Source organism: Urocitellus parryii, chromosome 9, assembly GCF_045843805.1.
Source record: "Urocitellus parryii isolate mUroPar1 chromosome 9, mUroPar1.hap1, whole genome shotgun sequence".
Classification (NCBI taxonomy): Eukaryota; Metazoa; Chordata; class Mammalia; order Rodentia; family Sciuridae; genus Urocitellus; species Urocitellus parryii.
This window is the reverse complement of record NC_135539.1, coordinates 108,670,777-108,681,469: the sequence shown is the minus strand read 5'-3', so window position 1 is coordinate 108,681,469 and position 10,693 is coordinate 108,670,777.

Here is a 10,693-nt window from a genome sequence, read left to right as displayed (position 1 = left end):
TCTGAGTTTACTTCTCTGTCTATATATTGGAAATCATGAATTCAAACTAGTGCCTTCAGTTCTAATCTGACACCATAGGGTTCCTTCTAATTTTCTCCCTTTCCATATTAAACTCCCTTCTCACAGTCATTCCCATTATCTTCAGTATAAAAACCCATAATTGGCACAGATTACTTTTTCATACTTGGACACACTTAAAATGGATTATATATATATGTAAAATTTGTGGGTTAGTTTTCCTGCTAAGTATTTAAATATGTATTTTTACTTTTTTTATTCTCTCCGAATGGTAGGTAAAATAATTTATCCCACATATTGATGGGTTCCTAAGTTTCAAAAATTTTAGGTGATAGATAGAAGCCAACAAAACTCATGTCAACAAGAATTTTGTGTCCTTAGATGGGCATATTTGAGCTGCTGTTTACCATAGAGTCTATATTTTATAAGAAAAGAAATGAATCTTACTTGCTTAGTTCAACATGACTACTTCTGTCTTTTCCTTCCATATTTTTTTTTTCCCTGTGAATTGTAGCTCATCTCACGCTTTCATTATTCACAAGAGTCTCGAATGTGCAACTTCTCTGGCTCTCTATTTGTGTGTGAGCCTGGATTTCAAGTCCATGATAGTTATAAGGAATAATAATAATAAGTAGACAAAGAGACAAGGTGCAGAGGCAGGAAAGTGGCAGAGTGGCTCTTTGTTCAGGAGGCCACGTTTATTTATAAATAGGTTACATTAGGTCATTAGTACCATAACTACATTATTGTTTAGAGTATCAGTAAGGTTGCTTATTCTGCAGTTACATTTCACATTTACCACATGCATTGTTAAGAGCTTTGTGCAGTTCTCAAGAAAGTTACTGTTAGGCGGGCAGATCCAGGAGCACCAGAGTTTGGTGAACCATTGTAGTTATCAAACAATCAAGTTCCTTTATTCCCAGGACCTATGTGCCTGCAATCAAGGTTGAGGCTTGATGAGGCTCTAACACAGGCTTCTCAGGACATTGCCATACCAGTTAGACATTGCATATATATTAGCTATATTACTAGATCCTAAGAAAGATTGCAGAACATTCTGAAGGTGGGAAACAGGGTGCCTGTTACTCCCTGGGAGTTTGCTCACCAGGGGAATGCTTCCCTGTACATTTCCGGTCAGAATCCCTATAGATAGCACCAGAAGTACACATTAAGCAGCCCCTGTGATTTTCATGCTGGCCTAGAGCCAAACCCAACCAATTTCTTCTTGCCTGCAGAGAACACTGAGAATTTCAAGTGCAAACAAAGTAGTATTGCTTTGTTCCTGGCTGAGCACTTAGAAGGTAAGCCTCAGTATTGGCCCTGGCTCTTGAGTGGATTCCAATGAGTTGAGTTGATGGAAAGGTTTTTTTTTAGAAGAATACCTTAACATCCAGTATCTCACACACATACACAAGGAAGAAGCGGTCATAGAACTGTGGATAATAGTGTGCAAACTGGAATGAGTATCTCTGTTTCTTAGGCTCATTTGCAATAAACAAGTGCCTATACAAAAACTTGAGAATAGAGAAAGGAACCACCCCAGTCCTGGGAAGAGATAGGAGTCATAAAGTAGAGAACTTACCCAAAAGCATGACTTGTAAACTTTTTCTTTCCTTGTAGTAATAACAACTAGCTTAGCACTTTCTTTTTGAGGAAAAAAATAAATATAAGCTTTGAATAGTGAATACTTCTCACAGCTGGCTGCACCATGTGGCAATATTCAAAAAACAAGAACAAGCTAATCATAGAGAACCAGCAGCAGCAAAACAGCCCTCTGCTGGCTCCCAAAGGGCTTATAATTGAGTGCAGATGGCCCCGGCGGGGATGGGGAGCGTGTCCCTGCTGACTCCTCACACCCTGGAGGACCAAGGGGTGCTCCTGAAGGCCCTCAGCCCTGATTGTGCACTCGTGGAGGCAGGGAGCCAGGCTGCAGAGGAAGGAGAGGGAAGCCAGGTGGTTCCTCAGCCTGCTGGCTGCCTTCTGCCCAGCCTTCTCAAGGCCGCATGAGCTTGTCTTCAGGCAGCCCACGTGTAGATTTGATGAGTCTAAGTCTCAAGAATACAGAAGGCCTGGGGTGAGGGAGCAGGAGTTGGAAGTTCTTTATAATCATCTGAAAAGCTTCATGGTACAAGCTGCAGGTCAGGAAGTACCAGAAGCTTCTTGGAAGACAAATGTCAGGGAAACAGAGACTGCTCCTTTCAGGGTGCTTTCTTCAGCAGAGTAGGCTACCACAGTTTGCCTTCCCTCTCTTCTCCCCTCCTCCTTTCCCTTTCCCACTTTCTCTCTTGAAGGAGTATGGTGGTGATCTTCATCCAGACTTTCCACTTTAAAAAGCTTTTTTGGAAGCCTGGCTATGTAGAATTCTGAAAAAGTTCCATTTTAAATTAGACAGTGAATGGGGAGTAGATAATCCAAACCTGATGTAATTTTTGGAAGGTGAAAAAGAGAACTCACTTCCTTTTCCTCTGGGCCTATTTATTTTCTCCCAAGTGAGCCCACCATGTTCAGCTGACAGAGAAGCATGTTTCTAAAAACTTGTGTTCTTCCTTCTATAGCATATGTTCTAACCAGAGTTGCAATAAAACTGCATTTCATGTTCTGTTTCTAAAACTGAACACATTCCTATCTGCCGCCCAAGTTTGTTTCTGCTTCCCTTCCACAAAGAGCTTCCTTTTGCCAGATGTGGGAAGAGTTGCCTCCACTGGTGTAGCATGTATTTCAGCATGAGTCCTGGGTGCCCCTTATGGCCCCGGCCACATTGCTGTCATCCATGGGAGGTAGCCGCATGGTAAAGAAGAAGTCTCCAAGTTCTTCTCAAACAGATGGTGGTGATTTCAATATCCAGAGGCCTGTGCTCAGAGGGAGCCAGAACTAGATCTGAATGCCACCAAGGGATCTGGCCCTGCACAGAGATCAGAGCCGGCCCATGGTAGAAAGCTGAACTCCTCACTTTTCTTGTTTGTCCTTTCAATGGCGCTCACAGTCAGGCAAGAGATGGCACATTCTTAGGTGTTCATGGCTGAGCTGTCCAGGTCTTAAGTCTTGGGCCTCTGCAGCTGGCTGTGGCCAGTTGGGAACAGTAGCCTCAGCTGACACAGAAAGCAGTCTGCCGCTTGGCTGATTTGGAAGCTGCGCTGAATTCCTGCCATCTGTTGTTCCAGCTGAGCCAAGGCCAAAGTTATTTTACCTTTTGTCAACCCAGGAAATGACATGGAGTGCGCCATCACTGAGGTGTCTGCCCAGTGTCCTGTGGCCCTTGTCCTCACCAACCACTGTCCTCACCTGCCAGTTTGACTCCCCAGGGAGAGATGGCCCTGGGCTCACAGCTGGTGTTTGGTCACAGATGCTCATGGGTTTCTGTCTTTGTGTTCTCTCATTATTCAAAGCCAGCTCTGAGCTGAGTATTTAGACCAACATTGCCACTAACACTGGCTCTGAGCAAGTTTTCACAGCTACTTGTAAGTTTTCTCATCTTTATAAAGTGGGGAATAATCCCTGCTATCCTTGCAGGGGAGCCATGAGAGAAAGTGGAAGAGATTTTTATTGTCTGCACTATATTCACCTACCTCCCTAGTACTGAACTCTGGATTCTAATGGGGTGACAAAATACCCAGTGAAAATATATTTCCCAGCCCTGTTTCCCCTAGTATCATGCTGTGGCCATTGGGACATAAGCACTCACCACTGGGTGAGAGTTCTTTAAAACTGAGAGGAACACCTGTTTTCTCTCTCGTTGTTGTTCTTTTCCCACTAAGTCATGGCTGAAGCTCCTAAGGACGGAAGCTCTGCTTAAAGGATGGTGGAGCAGACAACAGGAGCCTGGTTCTCTTAAGCACATTCTGTAGCAGCTGTACCAGTCCTGCATGGTCTCCTTTAGATTCCTTTAATGTAAATAAGCCCATAATGTTTTTAAACCACTGAGGCCAGACCTCTATTACTAACAATTTCTGAGACAGAAGACCAAAAATGCCTCCACAGACTTCTGACATCCAAAGACCCTGCCTGTTTATTCTGTTCCCTGTAGGTATCCAGGGGTGATGCTTGACCATTTGGTCAATGCTAATGAGGAATGAATGCTAAGGAGTGTCTGTGCTATCCCTTCTGACACCTCCACACTGAATCCATAAAAGGGAGTGAGGATAAGAGTCTTCTCATAGCATTTTTGGAAACAATGATAGTAGCAGAAAAATAACTGGCAAGAAACAGACTTGAACTCTCTGGAGCAAGTGACCACTTGCTCTTCATCTAATGCCTTTCAAAGCAAAAAGGAGTCAACAAATCAGAACCCAAATCAGTAGGAGCTAGGAGGTCTTATGACCCAATCTGCTACTTGATTTATGAACTACCTGAGGTCATCTCTGAGAGGTGGCCTCTAGCCTCTGCTTGAATGCCTTCAAGATGGTGTGTTTGCTGTGGCTTTTCTGATCAGCTCTGATGGTCAAAGATGCTATGAAACTTTATCCATCAATTCTATTTCTGTCTCTAAAATATAAGTCTTCTTCCCCTTCTACTGGCCAAACCTGTTGGACATCTGCCATGTCCTAGGAATTGCCTTTTCTCCAGACCAATCATCTTTACTTCCTTCAACTCTTTTTTTTTCCTGAAGTTATTTGTTATTTTTAGTCTTATATAATAGCAACCCATGCTCCTTTAGTAAAGACAAGTAAACAGTGAAAAAGAAAATTCACAACTATACCTATTTGGTAATAACTATTCTTTTTTTAAAAGCATATAAAGGGCTGGGGATGTGGCTCAAGCGGTAGCGCGCTCGCCTGGCATGCGTGCGGCCCGGGTTCGATCCTCAGCACCACATACCAACAGAGATGTTGTGTCCGCCAAGAACTAAAAAATAAATAAAATAAATAAATAAATAAATAAAAGCATATAAAGCAGGGTTTATTTAAAAATGGGTAGCAGACTTCTCCCATGAGGAAAAAGGGGGCCATAGCTGGTATCCTGGTATCCCAAGAAGCAAGGTGTTCTGCCCTTTTTATATGTCCTAGGCTTCCTTTGTTCTGCCTTTCTCACGGTAATAACTATTATTAATGTCTTATTATATTTTCTCCCAGATTCTTTTCTGCAAGAACAATAATAGCAGCCAACAGTGTATATGTATATATAGTGTACACAACAATGTATATGTACAGGGCTGGGGATGTGGCTCAAGCGGTAGCGCGCTTGCCTGGCATGCGTACGGCCCGGGTTCGATCCTCAGCACCACATACCAACAAAGATGTTGTGTCCGCCGAGAACTAAAAAAGTAAATAACTATTAAAAAATGTATATGTACAAATATATTTGCATTAAAAGGTAGTTTTGTTCAGTAATCTGTTTAGCACAGTGCTTGACACATTATAAGACAAGGTAGCATTGGTTGAAGCACTTAGGAAGTGCAGGAAACTCTTCTAAGCTCTTTACATGGGTTCAGTCAGTCCTCACACCCATTTTAGGTAGCCATCATCCTTTCTTTTCATCCCACAGAGAAAGAATTGGACACAGAGATGTGAAGTAACTTGCTCAGTCAGGAGCACCCCCAGGGTTGGAACACAGGCAGTATGATCCCGAGAGCCTATGTTGTTCACTGGACAATTACTTATCTTAAAACAAAAACAGAAAAGAACAGCTAATGTTATTGCTCTTTTTAAAGGAGAAAGTTTCTGAATTGTTGAACTGTTAGAAGGGCTAAGGAGATTATATTTTCTTGGAGAGGGTTGTTACAAAGGCTGCTTTGTGTGCCATCTTTTTGGATTGGATGATATTCTAAAGGGAAATCTGTGCTTCTGAAAAGCATCATGTCTCGTATGTCATGGAATTATTTAAGGCATATTTTTAACTTTTTTGGGGGGAGGGGTACTGAGGCACTTGACCACCAAGCCACATCCCTAGCCCTATTTTGTATTTTATTTAGAGACGGGGTCTCACTGAGTTGCTTAGCTCCTGGCTCTGGCCAAGGCTGGCTTTGAACTCCTGATCCTCCTGCCTCATCCTCCCAAGCTGGGGTTGGGGGAAGATTACTGGTGTGTACCACAGCCTGGCTTTTTAACTCCTTTGTTATCCTGTTTATCCTTGGTCCTTCAAGCTTTACCTGGAAAAACTTAATTCCTAATATCAGTCCAAGTAAAAATGAAGAAGATGGCTCCTCTTGGAACACATAGCATAACAGTAGTTAAAATCAGGGACTGAAGCCAGACTACCTAGATTTAATTTTTTTTTTTTTTTTTTTTTGGTGCCAGGGATTGAACTCAGAGGCACTTTACCTCCAAGCTACATCCCCCAGGCCTTTTTTTATTTTGAGATGGGCTCTTGTTAAAGAGCTAAATTGCCCAGGCTGGCCTTGCAATCTTCCTCAGTCTCCCAATTCACTGGGATTATAGCCACATGCCACTGTGCCCAACTGCTCAATAAATCTTAACTAGTATTACATAGACCTTCCCTTTAAAAAATGAGTCTTAGACCATTAAGTGTTATTTTGTATCACTCTTTCTTATATGCTTATACATTCTCTGTGAAATAAAAGAGGTTTTTGAGATAAAGAGCTTCAGAAAATAGCTGTGGGTGTTTACTCAGCAAATTCCAACTCTTTTAAGGATTAAAAAAGCTTGAAATTTTTATGCATTATAAACACCAGGTGGCGCTGTGAACAAGAGCAGTAAAGCAGTCTTCCCCTCCCTCAGGCGCCAGCTGCCTCCACTACAGCCTGAGATGTGCGGGTTCCCAGGGTGGAGAAAACCCAGAGATCCAGGGTTTTAAAGAGATTCAAAGACGGTAACAAAAAAAATATATATGGTATTGTTTATATATATGTTCACACCTTATTTAAATGGTTATATAAATAGTATGTCTATTTCAGGAAACAATTTTTATAGAATAGTGAACATTGTGTTTTGAGAATGGAAAATCTCCAATAGGTGCTGTGGCATATTTAAACTCACATGTTTTTTTTATCCCAAAACTATAACTTTATGAATAGCCTCATTTGGAGATACAGCCAAATTCATATATATGAGGCCCAAACCAAATGGCTCCCTGGAGCCCCTTCACCAGACTCTGGTGAAGAAATTGGCCACAATTCTTTTGAATTCTGGTTTCTTGTCCAAGCTTTCACACCAGAGGGGTCAGAGTTTTCCTCACACACAGGGAGGGAAATTTTCTCTATGGGGTTCTTTTCTTAGCCTCTTATCCATCTACTTCTTCCAGGCCTAGGTTGGCACTCTCTACCTTCTTGATACCATCCCTACTGTGCCTGCCCCAGATAGGTTCCTCCTGACATTTCCTTTCTTTTGTATCCTCCTCTTGGAAACATTACTTTCCAGGTCAAAAGACATCATGAAACCATGGGGAAATAAGTGAATCAATGCACACTGAATGGGCTGGGGTTGTGGTTCAGTGGTAGAGCTCTTTCCTGTGTGAGCCTCTGGGTTCAGTCCTCAGCACCACATAACAATAAAGGTTTTGCATCCATGTACAACTAAAAAACATATATATATATATATATATATATATATATATATATATATATACTTGCAGTGGCTAAGAACTCTTCTGAGTGCTTTATGTGTAATATCTCACAATAACCCTTGAAGCCAACCACTTAGCTATCACCATAGCTAAAAACAGATCTCCAGAGTAGTTAAGTAAGTCATCTGAAATTTTTTTTAGAGAATTTTAATATTTATTTTTTAGTTTTCAGCGAACACAACATCTTTGTATGTGGTGCCGAGGATCGAACCCGGGCCGCATGCATGCCAGGCAAGCGTGCTACCGCTTGAGCCACATCCCCAGCCCAAGTCTTCTGAAATTAAATAGTTAGTTAGTAACTAATGACACTGTTTTTTATTGTTGTGGTTTTGTTTTGCTTTGTTTCTATTATCCCATGTGTTTGACTATAGTGGATCAAGAGGTCAGGACCAGCTGCTCAGATGGAGATGAATCTGCAAAGGGATCCCTCCCTTCCTGTTGGTGCCCATGTCTTAACCATTTTATCCATTCATTGCCTCTCAAGCATGAGTTCCTCTCTCAATAGTTTCTCCCTGCCATAATCTAGACCCTCGACCTGATGGCCTGGACTTAGTCCTACCTTTCCCTTTCACTAGGTATGCAACCTTTGGAAAGTCGCTCACTTTGTCTTACCTCAGTTTCCTTACTTTTTAAGATGAAGATAATGATGTGTTTCTTGGGGGCAGGTGATATTATAAGGATGAACTGAAACCACGTATGTAATTTTAGAGCCCATAAGAATTCCTTTCTTTCTTTTCCCTTGGGCTGCCCATTGATTCATTCACTCTATGAATATGTACTCAGCACCCACCATGTGCCAGGAATTATTTTAGGCACTTAGGACACAGCAGTGGATGAGACAGACATGTTTCCTGTACTCATAGAGTGCGTGGGAGAGACAGAAAAGAAACAATTGGAAACTGGATAAAAATATAATCTCAGATGGTGCTAAACGCTGGGAGAAAATAAAGCAGGGTGAAAGAATAGAGAGATCTTTGATCATCCTGCTTCCTGTGCCCCAAATCCCCAGTCACCATTTCTATCTCAGCTGAAATCTATTCATCTTTCAAGGCCCCCTGCAGATGACAATCTCTGAATTTTGTCAGTCCTTACAGTCTACTGTCAACTGTAATCATGTCTTCCTCTAGACTTTTCCACTGATGGTGTAAATCTACTGTGAGGTTAAGGACACCCAGTCTGGTCTTACTCATTGTTGTATTGCCCACCCTCAAGAGAAGTCCCCAGCCAGGTACTGTGGCACATGCCTGTAATCCCAGTGACTCTGGAGACTGAGGCAGGAGGATCACAAGTTCAAAGCCAGCCTATGCAACTTAGTGAGGCCCTAAGCAACTTAGTGAGACCTTGTCTCAAAATAAAAAGCAAAAAGTGCTGAGGATATGACTCTGTGTTTAAGCATCCCTGGGGTCAATCTTTAGTACCAAAATAAAATAGAACACGCTTCCCAAATATGTTGAAGAGGAAAACTGACATTATCACCCCCAACTGACTGACATGCTGGTTTGCAAATGATAACTCAATGTGGGTAAGTAATGCGGGAGAAAACAGACAGGCATCCTGGTACCTCAAGATGAGGACAAACCAACAAACTTCCAAACAAATAAAATGAAATATCCCCACAGGGTGTGTGTGTGTGTCCATGTGTCTGTCTCAGAGGCAAGGATAGGTTTATGGGAGGAAAAGACCTGTTTTTTAGCAGGAGGGATCTGGTTCTTTTTCCTAAAAAAAAAAAAAAAATTCAAAGCCACAGAAGGGCTTGTGCAGGAAGCTAGATTTCTGGAAGCCACTTGAATAAAGGCACTTTGCACATCAAGGACATGCAAAGGCTGAGTGAGGTCACCTGGCTGTCAGTGCCACCTGCACTGCCCCAGCTCCAGCACCACAGTAGCAGCTTCAGGCTTTTTAATGAGATACTCAGAGTCTGTGCACAGCTTCTCCCTGGGGCCCTAATTATATCCCAGATAGTGGCTACCCTGCACCCTGGAATTGGAGAATTGGAAGGTTTTGTTTTGTTTTGGTTTGGTTTGGTTTTGGTTTTCCTTTCTACCTCCAGCCACAACAGGGTGAGGAGATGTCAGCAAGAGGGGGAATGGCTATGTAACACCTGTCACAGAGTTCTCCCCAGCTCCTGCGGGTGTGCGGGGAGATTTCCCAGTTTGTTTCTGTCTGTTATGAAACCTGAGGCGAAGACTAAATCTGGCTGCATTATTTAATTCCCATGGTTGGGGAAAGCAGCTTGAGGCTCTTGGGCACAGTAAGGATTCTAGCTCAGCATCATCATTTGTGCCCCACAGGAACCTGAACTCAGAGGAAATGCCAACCGAGTCCTGCCTCCTTTGGTGACAGCATTCCAGCTGTACCACCAAAAATCTGGCTTAGAGAGTGTGGCAGCTTCCTTACACTCCATCAAAACAAAGCAGGGTGACTTACCCAGATGCTAATTTATGCTGCTTTTTATTGCTTTAGATGTCCCTGCAAATTTCCACTGAGTTAACCAGTTCTTTGTGCTCTCTGCCTTGGGTAGCATTCAAAGAAGTAAAAAATAGCTTTTTTTTTTTTTTTTTTTTTTTTTTTTTTTTAGCTCAGAGAACTTGGTGATTTGTCCTAGAGCTAGAGGACATTGACTCTAGGGTTGGAGGAGAGGAGACAGCAGCCAAGGAAGAGCTTTGAAGGTTTCGTCTAGACTGGAAGGGTATTGCCATGACCCTCATGCCCAAACAAGGAATGAAAGCAATGGAATTGTTCGCTCCAACCAGGCGTGGTGGTGCACACCTATAATCACAGGGCTCAGGAGACTGAGGCAGGAGGATCTCAAGTTCAAAGCCAGCCTCATTAATTTAGCAAGGTCCTAAGCAACTTAGCAAGACCCTGTCTCAAAATAAAAAGGGCTGGAGATGTGGCTCAGAGGTTAAGCACCCCTGGGTTCAATCCCTGGTAGAAAAAAGAATAGTACAGGGCTGGTGATGTGGCTCAAGCGGTAGCGCGCTCGCCTGGCATGCGTGCGGCCCGGGTTCAATCCTCAGCACCACATACCAACAAAGATGTTGTGTCCGCCGAGAACTAAAAAATAAATATTAAAAAAATTCTCTCTCTCTCTCTCTTCTCTCACTCTCTCTTTAAAAAAAAAAAAAAGAAAAAGAAAAAAGAATAGTACAGCATC